Source organism: Megascapheus bottae, chromosome X (assembly GCF_031878675.1).
Source record: "Megascapheus bottae isolate mThoBot1 chromosome X, mThoBot2.hap1, whole genome shotgun sequence".
NCBI classification, from domain to species: domain Eukaryota; kingdom Metazoa; phylum Chordata; class Mammalia; order Rodentia; family Geomyidae; genus Megascapheus; species Megascapheus bottae.
The window spans coordinates 22,253,380-22,277,340 of NC_143547.1; the positions used below are offsets into that span (position 1 = coordinate 22,253,380).

The window sequence follows — 23,961 nt, forward strand, 5'->3', positions numbered from 1 at the left end:
CCCCAGTTAATTTTTTAAAGTGATTAGCAGGCCAAAGAAAGTTGGTCTTAGGGTTGTACTTTGGTTCTTGAACTATAAATGTGTTGCCCACACCCTTCTTCCTATTTTGTAGCATTTTTATTTTATAGAGCATGAACCTGTGTTTATAATGTCCCTAAGTAAATGGAAAGACTTTGAAAACATCGTATTAAGTGAAATAAGCCAAACCCAAAGGAACATAGGCTCCATGGTTTCCCTCATTTGTAGTAATTAATACACATCTAGGACTCTCCTAATAGATAATTATAATAGCTCAAAACCTAGGTACATAAGGTCATATAAGATGAGACTAAATGAAATAAACTCTAGGATATGGAAACAAGAGGTTTATCTTGTGTGATTGTTGTTCTTAATGTACTATGTTATTTCTCTTCTGTCTTTTTGCCCTTATGGTTAATTTCATGTTGTTACTGTATCTGACTTTGTTACCTGGTATATCGTATATACATTTATTTGTTTATTTGAAATAGGGAAGGGAAGGGGGGAAAAGATGTTTGGGAGTGGGTGGGAAAGGGAAATGGCAACAAAAACATGAGAAGGGGTATCATTGTGTAAGCAGTAATGCATTTACTTCCTGACGAATGTAACTGTAACCCCTCTTTACACTGTCCTGACAATAAAAAAAATGTCCCTAATTCCCCAGTGAGCTCACCGTGCCTCAAGGACAGGGACCAAAGTCTCACTCATTCATCATTTTGAGGGCTTAGAACAACAGGTTTTTGCTTTTTAAGTGTTTGTTGAATGAATGAATAAATGAATGACCTCGTTCATTTATGCGAGATTTTGCCAGCAAAGCAGTGGCTACAAGAGACAGCAGCAAAGGAGTTAAAAGGCAGGAAATGAACTAAGCTTTGGGATAAAGCTCCATTCATTGCCATCTTCCCAGAAATCCTCTTCCCTGCAAATCTGCAAGCTGTAAATTAAGATCTGAATTGTTGTTTTGAGTACAGCTTTTTCCAAACCACAGATTTGCAAACACTTCTCTTCCCGGTAGTTGGAGGCCTCACAACACAGTCTTGTGCTATTAAATCTTGCTGGAAAGTGGGCTGAGACCACTAGGTCTCTTGTGAAAAATCCTAGACTTGTGGACTGCTGGGGTGGGATTTTGCAAGATGCTTCTGCACTTATAAATGGAGCGAGAGCCCACCATAGAAACGAATGGTAGGGAGACAATCTCTGCCCTTTGGCGAACCCCTTCCCCTTGGGTTACAGGATGGGGGCGAGCAAAGGGGCCTGGAGCCAGCAGGTGGCCTTTGAAAGGGGAGAATCCAAGTCCACCGCCTCCTTGTTTGTTCCGCTCCACATTCTTACTGCAGCTTAGGGGAAGTCATTTAAACTCTCCGCTCCAGTTGCTCCAAGCATTGACTGAGAATAAATGTGCTCCCAGAAACCGGGTGGATCTTTGTGCTGTGATTTCACACCCATGTCAGGAAGAAGGGTTCCAAGAAAAGTCACAGAAGAGCCAGGTGTCAGTGGCTCACATGTGTAATCCTGGCTACTCAGGAGGCTGAGATCTGAGGATCCTGATTCAAAGCCAACACCAGCTGGAAAGTCAGCGATGCTCTTCTTTTCATTTAACCAGATGGAAGTAGAGCTGCTGCTCAAGAGGTAAAGCATCAGCCTGGAGCAACAAGCTAAGGCCCAGTGCCCAGTCCTTCGATTCATGTACTGAAAGACAGAGAGAAAGAGACAGAGAGAGGGCAGGAAGGAGGGAGGGAGGGAGGGAAGGAGAAAGGAAGGCACAAAAGATGGAAAGGAGGAAGGAACAAATGAAGGAACAAAGTAAAGCCCATGGAGGAACTTCTAAAGGATAGACAACAGAGAAGGCAGGTCACCATAAACATAAACACCTGACAGTACACCATGCCACCCATTCCTACAGAAGCCCACAAGTGTGCTCTTTCAAGTTCTGCTTTGGGGAGCCCTTCTGCCTGCTTGAAATCCTTCTTGTAGAGTCTGAAGGGAGAGAGGACTTGGAGTTGACTCTCCCTCTCCACAGCTCACTGCACAGATGAGGAAACCAAGGCTAGTTTTCTTTTTGCATTTCATTCAAGGACATACTAATGCTGTGTTATCGTGCCCCAGTTTGCCCCTTGCTATGCTATCCAGAGATCTGAGCACACCATTGTCCTCTCTGAGTCACCGATGACAAAGGCCATTTTTCACAGTGGATATAATCAGCTAAAATCTCCTCCTCCATTCTAGAGTAAGAATCCCATATTTCCCAACGTAGGCTAATCACAAATATCAGCAGATGAAGCAGGAAGACAGACAGGAAAGGAGAGACATCGTCATAGCCTGTGGAAATTTTACAATAAAACATAACAATAATGCTAAAGGTTTGGAACACTTAACATGACTCTGAAACACCTGGATTCTAAATAATATTCTTTTAAAACTGATGGATGAGTTCCTTAGGAAAGATAATTGATGAGCTATTTATACTAGTCTCCAGTGTCCAGTGCTACCATCATCATTGAGATGGAATGCTGGGGACATAGTGAAATCCCCTTAATTATACTCACACACGTTACATGTTGCAGACAAGGGCTTATATATTTCAACAGTATAATAGCTTGATGAAGATTTCCAAATTTTTCAAAATGTCATTTCTTTCTAAAAGATGGATTGTTTCTGTTGGGGTTTCGTCTACCTAATTATTCCTGCCTTGATTACTTAACTACTCCAGATATTTTCTCCCTCTAAGCTCTTATCAAATTCGGCATGCTAGAAGGCACGAGATAGCTTAGCACAATGTAGACCATCCTGTTTTCTGGCATGAAGGGTGAGAGCCCAGTGCAGGTTCCATGGGGCACTAGAATCTTCTCCTAAGGAACAATTGCTAACTTGGAGGGCCTGGGCTGTCTAAGGCATGTGCCACCAGAATGTAGTACCGGTTCCCATGTTAATTCCTCCTGTTCTCCAGTTCCCTGTAGTGTCTATGAATGACACAGACCCAAACATGGGCCTAGAGGAGAGAGTATCTTAAGTTGCCATTTGGAGGATTTGTTAAAACAGGGTGCCCCAGTTGTTCCCTGGGTCTGACTAAGAGGTCACAACTGGAACCAGAGTCTATGCCTAGCTCATTCCCAAGGATGGTCATATTGCTCATTCCAGGCCACCCACTCCTCTGAGACCATCTCTTTCCTTCCTTCCTTCCTTCCTTCCTCCTTGCATCCTTCCTCCCTCCCTTCCTCCCTCCCTCCTTTCTTTCTTTCTTTCTTTCTTTCTTCTTTCTTTCTTTCTAGCTCTGGCTGTTTGCTACTAGTTAATTAGAGATAAGAATCTCGCAGATTTGTCTGTCTGGGCTGGCTCCAAACCAGAATACTCAGATCTCAGCCTCTTGAGTAGCTAGGATTATGGGCATAAGCCACTGGCACCAGGACTTTTTCTTTCTTTTCAAAATAGTTTAGAAATTCAATGTTGTGCTCAGTGTCTTCATTAAGCTGGAAATTGGAACCCAGCGGCATTTGTTTATTTAACTTTGTAAATGTCTACCCAGGGTCCAGTTTGGGGTTGAGTGAGCAAAATAGCTATTTAGGTAAAAGGACCTCGCAGTGGGGGATGGGGAGAAGAAAAGAAGGGAAGGCAGGAGAGAAAAAAAGAACTGAGGAGGGGCGGGGGGAGCAAAAGGAAAGAAAAAAATGTACGTGGAGTGAAAGGAAAGATTCTAGAACCTCTCTGGGAGATGTGATTCAAAAGCTAGGCTCTGAAGAGTCTGAGAGAAGGCACAGCCCCACTGTACGATTGTGGCTTTTCTCCAAGTCTCCGTGTTGTGATGATGGCTGGGGTCGCTCCACTACCCACGTCAAGTCATTCCTTTCTAACTTGAGGGGCGATGGGCAGAGGGCAGGCCGGGAGCTCAGTGCCTGCCTGGGGCGCACCTGTCACGCGAGGGAGGGAGGCCCCGCGCCCTTTGGCTGATCCCACTTACTGGAAGCAAGCCAGACTCCACTGCCTTTGAAAGCCTGTTCCTTGGAGCAATCCAGGCTCGCTAGGTTTAATTGTTTCGTCTCCCCCCTCCCCCCACCCAGCCTAGTTTATGAAGCAGCCTCGCCTGAAGTCAGCCCTTTTGCGCAGCGGCCCGGAAAGGTGGGAGGGGCGCAGGCTGCGTGCCCGGCTCGGCGAAAGCCGGTTCCTATTTCTCTTTCATAAAGAAGCATTTGTTAGGAGCTGATGAATTGCGGCGGGGCTGAGGCCGACAGGACGCGCACCTGTGATGCTCTGCCGGGTAAAGTCTGTTTCTGCATCCTATGTGGCCTCTTGAGGCGATACGGGGGGGGGGGGGGGGCAGGAAAGGATGGCGTGGGGGCAGGGGAAATACAGGTAAACAGCCCTTCACCCCCTCCATTTTTTTCAAGGCCTCTGAGCCCTTGCTATTTGGAAACGTGCTCCGTGGGCCCGTGGCATCACTTGGGAGGTCGTGAGAAGTTCACATCTTGTCCCCACCGATACCTAAAAACCAGGTATCTGCTTTGGAATAAACCATGTAATCATCTGTGTGGATGAACGTTTGAGATGTATTTTACATGGCAAGTTACTAGGAAAGGAAGAAGAGAAGGAATAAAGTTCTATTCTGGATTTAGGAGTGGACACTTAACCCTTTGCCACCTTGGGATGGAGGACTGAGAAATTAACATATGTAATGAGTTTGGGGAGGTATTTAAATTGGAAGTAATTACCACCGACTGGGACTGAGTCAGTTCGTGGGGAGGAGTGTGGAGAGAGAGGAGGTGAGTGAGTGGGGGCCACTCATGCTCCCAGGGAAAACAAGGATCTTGTACACTGTGACCTTTTACCAGGCCTGCTGCATGCTCTTTGAGACCCAGGGGAGTTGAGAGACCAAGGCTGAGGTTTGAAAGCTGGTGGGGGGAAGGGAAAAACACCTGGGGCTGTGGTTTCTTAAGAAGTAAGGCTGACAGATGGTGAATCAAGTTTTAAGGCCTTCAGAAAAGAAAAGCACATGGTCATAAAAGTATGTTCCAGCTCCCTGCATGGGAACCAAGAAGATATACAATCTTAAAATACCCAGGTAAGCTGTGGGCACTGGCATTACAGAATCCTCTGGAAGGCCAGGAATGGCCTGTATACATGCCCAGTGCACAGCCTGACCTGCATCATCTGGATTTATGGACGGGAGCTCAAGTACCAAGTGAGTTAATAAAAGTAGAGAATTCATGAACAAGAAAAAATTCAGATTGGGTTGAAGTGCCTTTCTAGATTTGGCCTCACTCTCTTCAGTCACATGAGCCAGGTGTCAGAACTGAGGAAAGGAAACCATGGTTAAACCTCATACTTATGAGTGGTGCTGCACTTTCCAGTGCCCCTCCAGGGCTCTTTCTTCATTCAAGTTCAAGGGGATTACACAGACTAGATGGATGCTCAGAACGCAGGCACACCTAGCAAATGTCTTCGCTCCTCAAGCTGGGTGAGGTTATTAAAAGACTGGCCAATCAAATTGGATTCCAATGCTGTCTCCACAGACCGGTATGACAACATGAGTCTGTGGAAATAGTATGCATGTATGTCTCTACACCTTCTTCCATAAAGGCTTGGAGGGAAAAATGCGAATATTGGGACTGAGCACGGTAGTGCACACCTATCATCCCTGCCACTCAGTGGTCTAAGTCCAACCTGGGCAAATGAGCAAGATCCTACCTGAAAAAATTGTTAAAGCAAAAAGAGCTGACAACGTGGTTCAATTGGTAGTGCACCTGCATAGCAAGCATGAGGTCCTGAGTTCTAACTCCAGTATTGTCCAAAAAAAGGGGGCCTTGGAATTGAATTAAGAGTCCTGGCACTGTCCCTGAGCTTCTGTGCTCAAGGCTAGTATGCTCCAGAACTTGAGCAACAACTCTTATTTCCAGCTTTCTTGTTTTGTTTACTTTCGATGGTGAATTGGAGATCCGAGTCTTAGAGGTTTTCATACTCTGGCTGGCTTTGAATCCTAATATCTCAGCTTCCTGAGTGACTAGGATTACAGCTACAGCAAACAGTTCTCTATCCTTTTATATTCAATTCTTCTTGGCAGGATTGTCACGAACTGTCAGATCATCCAACACTGGGCACCAAAACTTAACAAACTCAAACCTTTGTTCTTGGTATTCAAGTTTATCTCATTCATTTAACTTCCTTGCAATTGCTGTCCTTACAGTTGTAATTTTCATCATTAAAACTATACATCTTATGTCCTCTCATTCACCCACAGCACATAGTCTTGATAATGAAGGTGACATCTTAAATGCTTTATGCTTCATTCGTACTCATCCACTGTCTTTTATGGCTTAGCCCTACTAATGTCACGTATGATATGCTCACTTCTATCTACAGTTTGTGATCTTCAGAATTATGTATTCTAAACTAGTGTTTTCAAAACCTGTATCATTAACAATTATATAATTACTATTTGTCAGATTTGGGGGAAGAACCCAAAACCATTTTGCATCCAGCAACTGTCTGAATGCCATATTCTTCCAATGATGTCTGTTCAAGGACCCAACAGTCGTCTGGAAATTAGAGGTTGTTAAAACCATGTCAATCAGGTTAACCAGGACTGACTGAAGTCTATATAACAAACAATTTTTCAAAAAAATTAAGGGGCCGGGAGTTTAGCCTAGTAGTAGTGTGCTTGCCTAGCATGCATGAAGACCCAAGTTCAATTCCTCAGTACCACATGCATGGAAAACAGCTGAAAGTGGTGCCGAGGCTCAAGTGGTAGAGCTCTAGCCTTGAGAAAGTCCAAGGACAGGGCTCAGGCCCTGATCTCAAGCCCAGGACTGGCAAATAAATAAATACATAAATAAAATCACTTCAATTAGAAAAAGGGGGGATCACATCTAATTCTAATATGAATGAAAATTAGTGGTCAAGGTTGGTGGGAAGAGCAGCATATAACATGAAAATGACATCAACTTCTACCCTTAATAGATAAAGCAAAGTGACGGCCTTGTGAGCTTTACGAGCCTATGGATAGTGGATAAGAGGGGGTTGGAAAGTTCAGTCAGCTCTGTGTGTGCGTCCAGAAAAAGAAAATGGAACCATGTCCCAGGCTACATTGATGGAGGATAAATGTCCCACTGTTATGAAAGCCACCCCAGGCATACTAAGTTCAGTCATACTTGGAAAAGGTTGTTGGCAAACAACACACTCAGGAGAGATAATGCTGGAAAGTGAGTTATCACTGACTGAGAAACTTAGAAGTAGATTGGGTGTCACCCCAAGTGACATACGAGAGGGACAAAGTCATAGAAGAAATGGCCCTGTCTTTCTTGATGAGAATTCTAAACTATTTTGCACAGAAAGATGTCCACTATTCAATACACAACCACTGGTATGAATACCTAGCCTCAAAGACGATAGGGAATATAGTACATCTTTAAAACCCTTACTACAAGGGGTCCCACAAATAAGATGGCCACACATCAAGAAGACAGGAGGAAGACAAATATCACTGAGAATGTTGGTGCCTTCTTCTCTATGATTCTCTTGGTCCTTCCCTCATGGTTACAGTACAGTTATGACTGCCCTTGCTTTCATGTATATATTTCAGTGGAAAGAAGAAAAAGGAGTAGCACTTGTATCAGGGAAACTAAAGCCCTCTTGGAAACGCACAGCAACCATCATCTCAGTGTTCATTGACAGAACTGTGGTCCATGGTCTGATAATATGGTTCCTTATCAGGAATGAAGGCTGAGTCACCCAAACAAGGCTTCCATGGATGGATTTTAAGTTAGGGAACCTGAGATGGACTGGGAACCATCTGCAGGGGCAAGAAACACAGAGAAGGATCGAGTTTGCTAAGGGAAAAATTGGCAGTTGCTGAGTTCAGCCATATACATATTGAAAAGCCAAAGCTTTTTCCCCATTTGCAAAATTGCCAGGAATAATGTTGCAATGGGGTTTATCCTTCAACATAATCTTGGCAGGGGCATGCATTCAACTCACACCATTCTGGCACCACAGAATACGGTGCACCCCACCCAAGAGCCATGTTCTTCTTACATATATACTACATTCTTTCTAAGTCATCCACTCTGAAAGACTTAACCTGTCCAGCATCAACTCTCAAGTATCAAGTCTGAAGTTCAAATCAGATCTGAGCATGTCACAAGGCAAAGTTCTACTACCTTGAGCATGTAGCATTAAGCAAGCTTCATGCAGCAAAACACAGGAAAGACACTCACATTTTTTTCTTTTTTAATTTTAATTTTTATTGTTATTATAAAAGTGATATACAGAGGAATTCCAGTTACACAAGTCAGGTAATGAGTACATTTGTTTTTGCACAATGGCCTCCCGTCCCTCACTCGCTCCCAGTTTTTCCCTCCTGTTCCCACTCACAAATCGTATAGTTCATTTTCGACATAGTGTCTAATGATTAACACTGCTGCATTTGTTCACCCTGTGTCCCTTCATTTCATTTTTGTGTCCCCCTTATGTGATCAAATAAGATTAAAAAAATAAAGAAAAAAAACAACCTCCTGTTGTCATTTCCTAGAGTCCATTTAAATAATATTATTTTGTATGATCAGAGTCACATAAGCATTGCTTGCACCTTTGAGACACTCCCAATTTTCATATATTTTTATTGTAATTAATAGAAGGGTAACATTATATTCACCAGATAGAAGGTGCATTACTTCACAAACATTGATACCCTTTCTCATGTCTTGGTCCCCATTTCCCTCCCACCACCCCTGCCCCTCATCTTGTTTTCCCCCCTTCCCTATCCCATTTCAAATACCCAGATAAATATATATACAATATATCAGATAACAAGGTAAAATACTATAACAGCAAAAGAGATGAGAGATAACATAGTACATTAAGGACAACAATCACTCATTATATGGCTTTTGTTTCTATATCTTGGATGTCCTTTCATTTAGTGTCATACTGCATGACCTTATGTATCTAGGTTTTGCTCTATTGTAAATCTCTGCTAGGAGAGCCCAAGGTTTCTACTGATTATGACAAATGAGGGAAACCATTGAGCCTAAGTTCCTTTGAGTCTGGTTTACTTCACTTAATATGATTTTTTTCTACGTCTTTCCATTTCCTTACAAATGGGGCGATGTCGTACTTTCTGACAGCAGCATAGAATTCCATTGTGTATAAATACCACATCTTGTTGATCCACTCATCAACTGAGGGGCATCTGGGTTGGTTCCATATCTTTGCTATGGTAAATAGTGCTGCAATGAACAAAAAAGGGCCTGGAATGTGTGGCTCAAACACCAGCCTAGCAAGAGTGCCAAAGAGAGAAGAGGAGGAGGAGAAGGAGAAGGAGGAGGAGGAGGAGGAGGAGGAGGAGGAGGAGGAGGAGGAGGAGGGGGTGGGGAGGGTAACAGGAAGAGTGGATGGGGAGGTTGAGGAGGGAGAGCGAGAGGGAGGGGGAAGGGAAAGGGAGGAGAAGTGGTAGCTGCAAGGGTTTAGAAATGCTCCAGTTCCCTCATGCTAAACAGAACCATTTTGAAGGGATATTTCCACATTCTCTGAGAAAGTATCCTACATTGAAAAGCTGTTCTTATCCAAAGAGCTCCCTTTGTTTCTTTTCTCCTTCCCACCTTCTCTCCTTTCGTCCTTCTTTCCTCCCTTCCTTCCTTCTTTTCTCCTTTCCTTCCTTTCTTCCTTCCTTCCTTTCTTTCAGTCTCCCAATTTCTTGGGTTCACTTCCCTAATAAACTCTGCACTCAAAGTTTTATTTCAAGGTCTGCCTTTAGGGGATCCCAAACTAAGAGCAAGAACAGGTGGAAGGGAATCACTCAGAGCTTAGCTGAGCTCATATGGGGGTCCTCCTGCCTGAGCAGGCTCAGGAAGTGGTAGAGACTCAACACCAGGTGCCTGGGTACTTCCTGGAGAGAGTCTGCCTTGGAGGACAGAAGATAGCAAGCAGCCATATGGCCTGGTGCCAGAGAGCACTGCTGCTTCTGAGGACAGAACAATCTGTCACTAAAATTGTCCTCCTCCTCGGCCCAGTGGAGTTCTGATTGTCCCCACAGGCAAAGGATTTAGAGAAAGAACAAGGAAAATCAAGACAATAAGCAACTCTCTTTTGCAGAGTTGATGGCTACAGAAAAGGCAAGAATGGGCTCAAGGCTTTCAACCCTGGGCATCATCAGCACATTAAGGACAATGACTAGCCAGTCTGCCATCCTGGAAGCACTTCAGAGATGTGTGTGTGTGTGTGTGTGTGTGTGTGTGTGTGTGTGTGTGTGTGTGGAGAGAGAGAGAGAGAGAGAGAGAGAGAGAGAGAGAGAGAGAGAGAGAGAGAGAGGTGGGGGGAGAGAGAGAGCATAACTAGTGTTGAGAGAATATGGGGAAATTAGAAAACTATGCACCGCTAATAGGAATGTAAAAATGGTGCAGCCATTATGGGTGACAGTATCTCACTTCCTCCAAAAGAAAACATTAAACATTGTTACAATGTCTCAGCAATCTTACTTCTGGCTATATAAGTGTGTTAGCCTCCCAGTTACTATAACAAAATGCCTGAGATTAGTCATTTGCAAAGAGAAAAGGACTGTTTTATCTCATAATTTCATAGGCTCCAGACCAAGATCAAGTAAACCTAACACTGTGGGCCTATGGTAGGTGTGCCTGATGGTAACGGTGAAAAATATATGATATAACAAACTTCTCACTTCATGGCCAGGAAGGAAAAGAGGAAGAGAAAGGTCCAAGATTCTACCATCTCCTCCAAGTCCATGTTCCCAATGACCTAAACACCTTCCTCTAGGCCCCACCTCTTAAATTCTCCATTGCACCATCAAGCCTTGAATGCATGAGCATTTAGGGAACATTCAACCACCAAATTATAACAGTACCCAAAAGAATTAAAAACAGAGGTTTGAACAGGTATTTGTATACCTACATTCATAGCAGTATTATTTATAACGGCTGTAAGATAAAGACAATCCAAGAGTCCATCGTGAATGAATGGCCAGACATAGCATGAAATAGTTCATGGAATATTGATCATCCTTAAAAGACAGTGAAGTGTTGATACATGCAACAACATGAGTGTGCACTGAAGATGTCATGCTAAATGAAAGAAACCAGATACAAACGGACTAAGACTATCGTCCCATTCCTCTAGGACAGTCAAATTAATAGAGATAGCCAGCAGAATGATGGTTGCCAGGGACTGAGGAAGGAATGGAGAGTGGAGAGTCAAAGAATGAAAATGGAGTTAATTATTAACAAGTCCAGAATCTCAATTTTGCAAGATGGAAAGGTTCTGGAAATAGATGATGATGGTAGTTGCACAACAACACGAATGTAGTCAATGCCAATGAACTATGATACTTAAAAGTTGCTTAAAATCATAAATGCTGTTTATACATAGTTTTTCCACAATATGAAAATAAAATCAGTGCTTCCAGGTCTCACTGTGCCCCCTGTCTCTCCTCTTACCTCTTGCCATTGATGATTGCTGCTTGCCTGATTTCCTTAAAGACTCAGTGCTATGGCTCCTGCTTCTTCCCTTACATTCATGATTAATCACTCAGGGTGTTTGACTTGGAATACTCATCTTAGATGTGAGTCCCTTGAAGGAGGAACCTGGACAGGGATCCCACTAAAAGTAGATTAATGAGGACGTACTATGGAGAAGAGGAAGGGAAGTAGGAAAATAGACACTAAGCAGACATAGGTTCAGGCAAAGCTAACCACAGCTTGGTCCCACAAGAAGCTCTGGAATGGGAGAGTTCCACAACCTCACCTACTCTGAACCCAGTAAATAGTTTCATGGCTTTCATGAAAGCTGGGCATTGGCTGTTGGCTACTGCAAGAAGCCAACATCCGAGGCACTTCCTAGTTGCTGGCTCCCGTGCAACTGAGGGAAATTGGCAGGAGAAGGGCACAACTCTGAGTTGTCTGAACCTCACATTCCCAGCAACTAGAGGGAAGAGTTCACTAGTCCAATAAAGGGATCTGTAACTTCTTCCGGAAGATCCTTCCAGAAAACAAGTTCTGGCCCCTGTCTTCATTCTCATACTCTGGAAGCTGGGAAGGCCAACAAGAAGGCAGTTCATGTCTCCCAATTTGAGATGGAAATGAGACAGTGCTAGTTAGTCTTTTTAGTTGACTAGTGCTCTCCAAATATCAAATATAATTCTCTTTTTCTCCTAACAGAAACAAAAAGTTTACATCCATGTGACACAGGCCTGGCCAATCAAAATATCCCATTCAACCACCTCTCAAGAATAGGAGTGTGATCCAGGTAGCCAATCAGAGGCCTTCCCTTGGACTGTTCCAATTTGAACTAGCAGAAGTCTATTGCTTGAGGATAGCACTAGAGAGATGGAAGCAGACATTTTCTGTGGCCATGTTCTCTGCCATACATGGGGAATCTGCCAGAGAAAAAGGGAGGCCCACACCAAGAAAAGAAAACAATGGGTCCTTTTCCGGTTCATAAACATGGTATCTGCATTCTTACCCACTTGTATGATATGTGCCTCCCTCTAAACCTTGTTATGACATGGGTATATTACCAATCTGATGTGAACAAAAGAAAAAGAAAAAGAAAACAATTCTGAAGACCTTAGCCCATACCCTTTGCCACCCTAGACCAATCATGACCATAAACAGCAACCTTGCTCCTCTTCTCAGATATAAGGTCAATGACTTCTCTTCTGATCCGAGTTCATTTCTAACTTTCCCTCATCTGCAAATAGAAGACAGATGTCTAGTCTAAGGAAGACTGATCTTGTGAGGTTATTATGAGGATTAAATGAGGTAATTTGTACCCAAGAAGGTTTCTGAAAAGTGGTCATTGTCATTCTCAGGAGGCCACTACACAACAGGAAACGTTTTCTGTCGTCTACTGACTTTATCCAGTCAACATCAAGCAGTGAAAAAACAGGGTCTCATTCACCCTCCACCCCAGAATTTAACACACGAAAAAGTCCTTTTTGAAGCCCAGACACTTTTTAAGGCCTTTGGCCTTTCTGGCAGTGTTCTTAGAGTACTCTGCAACTGCTTCATGGTGTTGGCTGCTAGACACTAGCTCTTTTGCATATATTTTTTTTTAATTCTGAGAAACAATTACTCTGAGATGGCAATTACTCTTGGCTAGGTTCCACTTTCCTTCTTCCTTGGACTCTTTCTGTAGATCATAGGGATTGAACTTGGCCTGGGCACTGTCTCTGAGCTCTTCTGCTCAAAGCTAATGCTCTACCACTTTGAGCCATAGTGCCACTTCTGGTTTTCTGGCAGTTAGTTGAAGGTAAAAGACTCATGGACTTTCATGCCCAGGCTAGCTTTGAAATGTGATTCTCTTATCTCAGCCTCCTGAGTAGCTAGGATTACAGGTGTGAGCCACCAGCTCTCGGCTTAACTTGAAATTTTGTTTTTGAGTTTCTATGACCTTCTGGATTATCTCCATGATGCCTCAAACTGTGAGTTCCTACCTGTGTTTACTCCAAAGAACTTTTCCTTCTGGAGAGCCCTTTCATTAAGAGCATCTAATTCTATTTCCAATCTATCAAATCAGAGAAGGAGACAGAGCCTCAGAGCAGGACATCTAAATCAGCCTTTGGTGATGTGGATGAACTCACTCCCATCCCTGCCTGAGAACAAATGTTCCAACCCTTTTGAGCTTGGAGAAGCCCACTCCTGTGACCTTCATTGTGAGAAGTCAAATTCACCTGCTCCCAAAGTTGCATCTCAGTTCCTCAAGGTACTACTAAATCCTTCTTGGTGTGAATGAATTCAAGAACAGCAATCCCCCTTGTTAGTCCACCTCACAGGAAGTGAGCTGGGACAAAGCAAGCCAAGACCGTCTCCTTGTACCCTGCTTGCTGCTTGGTGATGCCCCTATGGGAGGCATCTGGGCCTGTTGTATGATCCCATTCAGGAAACCATCATCAGTTTCCATGTGTTCTAGAAGCCTGCAATATGCCTCAACAATGTGACTTTTGTTTCCCTGCCTTTTATCTCTATCTACAAGGTTTCCAACTTAGCCCCACACTCAGAACTGGTTTTCCATGTGAGGGTAAACCCTTATTATGGTCAGGTGTTCCTCTCTCTCTCTCTCTCTCTCTCTCTCTCTCTCTCTCTCTCTCTCTCTCTTCTCTTTCTCTCCCCGCCCCCGCTCTGCTTTTCTGTTACTCAGGGCCTTGTACTCTTGCTCAGCTTTTTCACTCATGGTTGGAGCTCTACCACGTAAGCCACATGTCCATTTCCAGCTTCTCTCTGGTTAATTGGAGATAAGATTTCAGATTTGTCTGCCCAGGTTGACTTCAAGATCTCAATCCTCAGATCTCAGCCTCCTGAGTAGCTAGGATTACAAGAATGAGCCATTTGTGCCCAGCTAGTGGTTTCTTTTTAACAAGGTAAACTTTGCCCTCAGTCATCTCCTTCTGAGGATGCTGAAGCAACTTTGGTCACAGCTAATTGGAATATTTTAGTTTGGGCTCCCCCAGAAGCACAACATGAAGCCAAGGAATCACATTACTTAGCACTGATGCAGAGCTGCGCCAGTAATGGGGTGGTGAATGAGACCAGGCAGAGAGTCAATACAAAATGCATTGCCAAGCCAGTTACCACTATGAAACAGTGAAGCTCAGACTCACTAGAGAAGAAAGAGTATGGAACATAAACCTTGGTGTTATCCCACCAAAGCCACAAAAGAATCAGGGTGTTTGCACATTAACTTCTATCAGTCACTGGGCACAAACACTCTGTGCCTCTAGCAACCTACATCTGCCAAAGCGCAGCCATGACCAGAGAAGCACTCACACCAAGAGATGTCAGAGCTGTCAGTGAGCAATGTGGCTAGCCTGCCCTGAAGTGGAAAAGCTAAGAGCTTAGGGACAAGGCTCTATGCCAGCACCTGCTATGGAGAGTTGGACCTAGCCAGGCATGAGTTTGAAGGGGAAACACACTTCTGACACATACCCCAGATCCCCAGCCTATAGGATGTTACATTTACCCATATTCAGGACAGGTATTCTTCATTAGTTAACTGTCTCTGAAAACGCTATCATAGACTCACCCAGAGACATGCTCTACTAATATTCTAGTTGCTTTCCAATCCAATCAAGATGACAACCAAGATTAGCCCTCACACTCACAGTCTCAGAAAACAAGTCAATTGTATTAGCCCATCTGTGCTACCATGACAAAATACCCGAGGCTGGGTAATTTATAAAGAACATGAGTTTATTTTCCTCTGGTTCTAGAAACTGAGTTCAAGGTCAAAATATGACAAATTCAAGGCCTCTATGAGCTTCTCTGTGCTTCCATACTAGTCCTCTTGCTGTGTCATCACTTGGCCAAAGAGGTAGAATGAAGCCATTACCAGGAGCCCTTTCATCAAAGCTGTAAGTCTGTCCCTAGTGGTAAAGCCTTCACAAGTTAATCAAATCCAAAAGCACCCATCTCTTAGTACTACTGCATTTGCTATTAAGTTTCAACCTATGAATTTGGGGGACACATTCAGAAGGAGACACCAAGATACACAGAAATGTCAGTTGCTTGAGCTGAAGTGTGGAACATCTGTTCCAAGTATTTCGATGCCTGTGGGCAATGGGAAAGAAATTCATCTGTAAAGGCATACAAGTCTTGTGGAGACAAGTTGGAGAAGGCGAATAAGAAAACAAACATATCTCAAGATGGTGAAAAAGGCCTTAGAGCCTATCAGCTGTTTGGTTGGCCTAAATCCACACCAATGGCTTATGTCCATAAACACATCTACTTAGAAAGCTGTAACCTGGGGCCGGGAGTTTGGCCTAGTGGTAGAGTGCTTGCCTAGCATGCACGAAGACCCGGGTTCGATTCCTTGGTACCACATACTTAGAAAAAGCCGGACATGGTGCTGAGGCTCAAGTGGTAGAGCTCTAGCCTTGAGAAAGTCCAAGGACAGTGCTCAGGCCCTGAGCTTAAGTCCAGGACTGGCAAAAAAAAAAAGGAAAGAAAGAAAGCTGTAACCTGGCAGATCTTGATTCAAAGTCAGCCCAGGCAGAAAAGTCCCCAATACTTCACCTTCAAAGTCACTAGCAAAAGGCCAGACTGGACTCATGACTCAATTGGTAGAGCACCAACTAAGCAAGCAAACTGAGCAAGCTAAACAAACCAAGATAGCACCTTGCCCTGAGTTCAAGCCCTGGAATTGGTGAAGAAAGAAGAAAAGAAAAGAAAGATCTCTTTAGTTCAGCCAATGCAAGTAACCTTATGTTCCTTTCAGCCAAGAAAGATTTAAGAAGAACAACCTATGAAATGTGTTAACATCTCACATTTACGTCTTATCTGGTATTCCTGATACCCTTTACAATTTTTTTCTCAAGTTCTATATGGCACTTTTCTCCCACTTTCCCCCCTTCCATGTCCCTTTCAAGTCAGCATGTCTCCACATTCTGACCTCTGTACCCATAGCCCATATGACAATGCCCTACCTGGATAGGGAACATCCAGCCCTCAAAATCATTGGATACATGACAAGACAGACACGTATGCTTCTCATATGCTTCTCATCGTCAGCTGCCTGCAGCCATCTGCCAGTATTGATAATTTTGTATGGCCCAAGAATGATGTTGTGGATTTCCAAATGGTCCTTGGCAGACAAAAGGTTGCCCACCCTGTGCCAAGGTCCTCATCACATTACACAGCCTATGTGAGAAATCCATATCAACTCTGCTCCTATTAGGAGCATCCTGGTTCCTGAGCAGGTCCATGTCCAGCTATGGCTTTGCAGCCCATGTAGCACAGGCAGGCTGATGATGCCATCCTCAGATGCCACATAACCATTTGGTAAACAAGGTCCCAGGAGGAGGACTTCAGAGGATCATCTGAGCTCAGAGTTAGACCAATTTCTATAGGCTCTTTGCTGCATTGAGACACACAAGCACACATCCATATCTCTCAGCTTCGTAAGCTGGGGTAGCCAGGTGAAATTCAAGATCCTCTACTGCCCAGTCCTAGTCTTGACTCAATCTCTATTTGGTGGATCAGAGCCAGGAGCTCCTGACAAAGTCAGGTGTTCTGGTATTTTATTTTTTCCAATTTGCAATACAATACTATGGTAATATAAGTCCTTTTACTTGGCTGGAAATTTTGCCTTAGCAGCACTTAATTAATGCATTACCTTAGGACTTTCAGATATTTCTTGGAAGTAGGTGGGAAATTAATGTAAAACTAAATAAATAAGCATTTTCTTTCTTTAAAGCTGGTATTTTTGACGTGCAACAAATGCTTACCATAGTAAAAGCTCAATTTACTGGCACCTACATGACTGACGAAAAGTAATCGGGATATATTTTGAACACTGTGCTTTTAAGAAAAATATAAGTACAAATGAAACAAACAGCACAGCTCCTTCAAGTGGGCTGCTGCTCTTCAACCATTTGCTGATGGTTTTATTTTTTAGATGTTAGTGTTCTTAAACTATAAAATCAACTGGTAATCATGATGAAGATTTCAAACTTGATATAAACAATAAATAAGAGTTCTTTCCATTCCTCTAGTCGCAGGCTCAGAGATATCCTTTTGAGATAGTTTTTTTTTCAGTATTCTAGAATTTTCTATGCACATACAAATATATTGCTAGAACTTGTACCATATATATATATATATATATATATATATATATATTACAGGTTCGGTCCTCTGAATGGCAACATTGGAAAATCATGGAACCCACAGGAAGTAGAGAACCTTATGAGAGGTCTTTGTGTTACTGGGTATGTGCCCTTGAGCAAGATACTGAAATCTGTCCCCTTCCTCTATCCATTTTCTTTTTGCCATTAAGTGAACAGTTTTGCTCCCCCATACACATTCCTACCATGATAGGCTTCCTCATCCAGAGCAATGGGAAAAGAAGTCATGGACTAAGACTGTGAAGCAAAATAACACTTTTCTCATTAGAAATGATTGTGTGAGATATTTGATTATAGTAACTGAAAGATATACACACCATAGATTTAGTTCATCTAATGACATCTCACTTTGGTGTTCCGAATATAATATCACATTGATAACCTTTTGGGAGGAGAAGTTCTGATACTCAGGACCTCACACTCTTGTTCAGCTTTTTTCACTCACACGTGGTACTCTACCACCTGAGCTCTACCTCCACTTTTGGCTTTATGCTGGTTAATTAGAGATAGAAGTCTTGAGGATTTGTCTGCCTGATACGGCTCTGAACTGAGATTGTTAGATCTCAAACTCCTAAGCAGCCAGGATTACAGGTAGGAGTGCCCAGCTTGATAATTTTTCAAAAGTAATAATAGACTTATCTTCGACTTCATAAGAATGCAACCTTTCTTTTAACTTTGTACTCCTATGTAAAAAAAATTGATGTTCAGTCTATAACTCCAAGATTACAAAACATAAATTCAACAAGCATTCAATTACTTTTATTATCCTAGCGCAGTGAGCTTTTTCTAACTAACAAACTACCACATAATTCTGCAACTTAAAAATTCTCTTAGCTGTAGTTAGTAGAAGGGTGATTTGAGCTGGATCGGATTGGCATTTCCACTAGTGTCAGGCAAGTTCATTCACATAGCTGTGATCAGCAGCCTAGACAGCTAGAGTCATAGGTAACTAGTCCACAGGTGTCCCATCTAGAAAACGATGTAGAGATACTTCCTATGACACTGGCCGAAGAACCCCCAAGAGCACAAAAAGGTAAGCCCCAAGAGCATGCACTTTGAAAGTATCTCTTTCTACCATGTTAACAACAGTTCCACAAACCAAAGCAAATCCCATGGCCAAAGTCAGAACTAAGCAATAAAGAACATCTCTCTCTACACTTTGATGAAAAAGCGAGAACTGATTTCTGCCCCATCAGTTGGGTAGAAATGCAAATGAACCCTGTCCCTATCTACACTCTAAATGTTTTTAGATAGCTCTCATTTTGTTCAAGAGCCAGAAATGAGAAGTTGGTCAGCTTTGCAGAGCTGGTCCCAGAGGGGCAGTAGAGTTTAAACGATAAGCCAGACCATCGACTCACTAGAAACAGGAATCAACTCAGAGCACTGGAATCTTCTAGCAGATTGTACCTGGTGGGTCCCACCAAGAATTAGGTATAGTAAAGACTCTGAGAGTACCCAATAACAATACGTTATAAACAGTTGCTTTTGAGATTTGGTCATTTGTTGGTAATTCAAAAAAGCATCATAATGGTATCTAGAAATAGTAATAGAATCAAATAGTAACTGGATTTCCTTTTCTCCAATTTTTTCTCTTACCTCTACAAGCCTTTGGTGCCTGATGTCAGAGGCACTCATGGTGTATAGGCACGGAGGATTGGGTATACCAACAAAAGCCAAGATGCTACTGCATTTCAGCTGAGCTTTACAAAGTTTAGATCAGAGGCTGAAGTGTGAAAGTCAGGCCTATCTGTGACGAGCCTAGAGCCCTTGAGAGAGCAAAGGTTTCTGCAGGCCCAGAGTAAGAAGCTAGAGAGCCTGGAACAGATACTACAGTTGTAAACAACACAGCATTCAGAAGGCTGAAATCTGAGGATCACATTTCAATGCCATTCCAGGCACGAAAGTCTGTGAGACTCTTCTCTCCAATTAACCATCAGAAAACTGGAGTGGTGCTGTGGCTCAAAGTCCATCAAGGTTAAGCCAACTAGTCACAAAGAGGATTGCACAGGAGGAAATTCAAGCCTAAATGCCAATAAGCCATCTTTAGAAGGGACCCCTGGCCTGGTTGATCCCTCATGGCCAAAGCAAGATGAGGGCCAGAAAAAAAAAAGGGTAGATGGGTATTGTTGAACTCCAAAATAGAAGAGTCTTTCAGAGAAGCAAGAGGTGCACCAAGGGACAGAGTACACATGTTAGTTGGAGGTGTTTTGGATAGAAATGAGAAGGACCTCCAAGAGCCCCTCACAAGTAAACTTGGCCCATAGGCTGAGAGCTGGGCAAGAAGACGCGAAGAGATTCCACAAGCAGAAAAGGAAGCTGCAAAGTGACTGTGTGCACTATCAGCTGGATGCAAAAGAGATCCAGATGTTTTCCATGCACAGGCAACAGATACATACTAGAGATCAAATATCCATGGAGCCTGCACTATTAACAACAGCCTGGGGGTAGGGCAGTAGCCTTGAGCTGAAGAGCTCAGGGACAGGGCCCAGGCCCAGAGTCCAAGCCCCACAACCCCTCACCCCCATAAAAAAAAAACAGCCCAGGAATGCAATACAGAAGCCAACCTCAATCCACAGCCTCACTTCCAGGCCAAGAAAACCGTTGAGGCAGAAACCTAAGTAAGTTTTTTTTCAACTCTCTAAGTGACTCAGCTCCTATCGATAACCAAGTCAAGCTTTCTTTAATTTACTTCTATGAGCTTCAGGCTAATATCAATTCAATTTCATAGAAGTAAAAAATGGTAGATACCCAACTATGTAATCTGTACTAAAATTCCTTTATTCCATAAGCCCACATCTACTGTTAGATTTAAAGAGGAGCCACTTGTTCATTTCTGGGAATAAACAGGTATCTAGTAACTTTAATTGTAATATAAACAATGCAAAGAAAAGTATTCTGATTACTAACTTGTCGCACATGTTTGGTCATGGCTTCATGAAGACTGACTCATCTTGAACATGATCTTCATATTCCAGGCTAATTCTGGTATCTTAGAACTGAGGATAATGATCCAAAAACCAGAAACATTAACTATCTAGAACAAAGAAATGATGCAGAAGAGGGGATTCCTGTCACAAAACTCCACGTGCCCACAAGTAACATGTGTAGCTGGTTTCTGGGAGAGTACAGCCACGGGCCTCTATCACAGCTGCTTTCTCAGCATACTTAGAGACAGGAGCCAGTGGCTCTTACATCATCATTGTAGCATCGTTGAACATGACCAGATATGTCTTTTGCTGTCATTGCTCAACACAAAGGCTATTGTATCCTTCCCTCTCCAAAAACCATTTGAGGAACTACACTGACCAGCACTGTATTCCTTGATTCTTAGCAAAACTCCAGTACGTAAAATAGATAAACAAGAAATCCCTCACTTCACTTCTGGTTCGTTGGTATTCATCAAGATGAGGTTGGCTGTAAGAGAACTGCAACCTAATCTATAGGAAGAATTTAATTTCTTGTTAACACCAAAGAAATCTATAACGGTTATTGCGCAACTAGAATAGCACTTCCTATAGACAGGCACCCAGGTTGCTCCTCGTGTATTGTTCTGCCACTAATGGTTTCTATTGTCATTTCAGTATCAAGGCCCTGCATCCAGACAGTGAGAAAGGATTAAAATAAAAGGAAACCTACAGACTGTGAGAAGATCTTCACAACCATACAACGGACAAAGGCCTCATATCTAAAATATATCAACAGCTCAAAAAATTGAATCACTCCAAAACTAATCTCCAAAGAAACAACCATCACATTAAAAGATGGGCTAAAGACTTAAAGAGAGTCTTCTCTGAAGAAGAAACAAAAATGGCCTATAGACACATGAAGAAATGCTCAACATCTCTGGTCATAAAAGAAATGCAAATCAAAACAACTCTAAGATTCCACCTCACTCCAGTTAGAATGGCCAGGATCAGGAAAACGAATAACAATGGATGCTGGAGGGGATGTGGCCAGGAGGGATCACTACTACACTGTTGGTGGGAGTGCAAACTCGTTCAACCACTATGGAAAGCAGTATGGCAGTGCCTCAAAAGGCTAAACATAGAACTCCCCTATGACCCAGCAATTCCACTACTTGCCATTTACCCAACCATCCAGAAACAAGGACATACTAAATCCACAACAATGTTCATTGCAGCACTATTTACCATAGCAAAGATATGGAACCAACCTAGATGTCCCTCAGTTGATGAATGGATCAACAAGATGTGGTATTTGTACACAATGGAATTCTATGCTGATGTCAGAAAGAACGACATTGCCCTATTTGTTAGGAAATGGAAAGACTTAGAAAAAAATCATATTAAGTGAAGTAAGCCAGACTCAAAGGAACATAATCTCAATGGTTTCTGTCATAATCAGTAGAAACCTTGGGCTCTCCTACCAGAGATTTGCAATAGAGCAAAACCTGGATACATAAGGCCATATAGTATGACGCTAATTGAAAGGACCTCTAGGATATAGAAACAAAAGCCATATAATGAATGATTGTTGTCCTTAAGGTACTATGTTATCTCTCAGCTCCTTTGCTGTCCCTTGGTTATCTCATATTGTTACAGTATCTCACTTTGTTATCTGATATATCAGATACATATTTGTATTTGGTTATTTGAAATTGGATAGGGAAGAGGGGAAAACAAGATGGGGGGGTGGAGGGAGGGTAATGGGTACCAAGACATGTAAAAGGGTATCAATGTATGTGAATTAATGAACCTTCTATCTGGCAAATATCATGTAACCCTTTTATTAATTACAATAAAAAAAGTTTCAACAAGCCAACGTTCACGGGCTGGGAGTGTAGCCTAGTGGTAGAGTGCTTGCTTAGCATTCACAAAGCCCTGGGTTCAATTCCTCGGTACCACATACTCAGAAAAAAGCCAGAAGTGATGCGGTAGCTCAAATGGCAGAGCGCTACCTATTCAAGGACAGTGTCAGACCCTGAGTTCAAGCTCCAGGATTGGCAAAAAAATTCACTGGAAAAGTTCTAAATCTTTAACCTGATATTCAATGGCCAATATAAAATGAACCCAACTTCTTCTATTCAAGATCTGTGAAAATATGAACCCAGATTCTCTCTCTATCCTCACATCTCTTATGGCCCCTCATCTCCCATGACTCTCATAAGCCTATCTCAGTAGTAGATATGCTACTCACCTACACTATACTCACACCATTCTAGAATCTCTCTCATTCTTGGATGACATTTTCCCTTCTACGCTCCACACCTACCTGTTCTTTATCAACCCACTATAGGCATTCCACAAAAATTTCTCCATATCTGTGGGGACAAGATGGAGAAATGGTAGCTAGATTATAATTAAATTTGATAGATTTCTGATTTTAATATGACAAACTAAAAAAAACCAGAATAATGTATCCCTTAGCAATACAGATAACAATTTCTGGCAATGAAACAGAGAGCTATATTTGTCTTCATCAAGTTAATTCAACATCGTTGTCATTCACATCAATAAGATCCTTGTTTCAACTGAAATCCCTTTGTATAACTACTTAAAAATAATTTAAAAAAAAAACAAAATAAAAGCAAAGAAAAAGAAGTTTGATGGCATTTTAATGAAAAGGGAAGATAAAATGAGATCTGAAAGGACAAATGATATGGATCTCATCCTACTTAAATACTTTGAGACCCTAATTTCATTAAGACAAAATTTAATAGGGATACTTGTATATAACCATGTGGCTTGAAGAGGTTAATGGAGCAGATGCAGTTTGATAAGCATATATAAAAGACTTTAACTTTGAAATTCACGGCAAGCTTGCTGAAAGTCATCAGTAGGGCTACCTAAGAGTCATTAAACATAGTGTTCAGAAAAAGACTTGACTTCTCTACATCTGTCAGGCTTATGACAAAAACAAAATTCCCAAGGCTGACTTTTATGGGGTGGCTCCCCAAAAGGCTATGTTGAAGATTTAGTCCCTAGCTGATGAATCCAACCAGTGAGAAATGATTGGACCATAAAGGCGCTGCTTTTGCCAGTTGATTAATCCTCTACAGATTCATATTGAGAGGTAATGGTAACTTATCAAGGTGAAGCCTAGTTGAAGGAAACAGGTGACTAGGGTCCTGCATTGAAAAGTGGTTTATCCCAGTCCTCTCTCCATCTCACACAGCTTCCTGGCTGCTATTAGGTAAGCAATTTGGTTCTTCTATACCCTTCTACCATGATACTCTGCTCTACCATATCCCAGAAATAAAAGATCTATCTGACCTTGGAATGGAACCTCTGAAATTATAAGCCAAAACTCATCCTTTGCATTAGGTTGTTTCCTCGGGTATTTATAACAGATATGAGAAACCTAGC

At 42.4% G+C, this 23,961-nt stretch overlaps 1 non-coding gene across 1 annotated transcript; it reads left to right on the forward strand.

The window, feature by feature from the left end:
• Nucleotides 1–12,437: 12,437 nt before the first annotated feature.
• Nucleotides 12,438–12,542, forward strand: LOC150040584 (small nucleolar RNA U13). The gene has a single exon (XR_016533970.1). It is a non-coding gene; the product is annotated as a small nucleolar RNA U13 (small nucleolar RNA).
• Nucleotides 12,543–23,961: the final 11,419 nt, after the last annotated feature.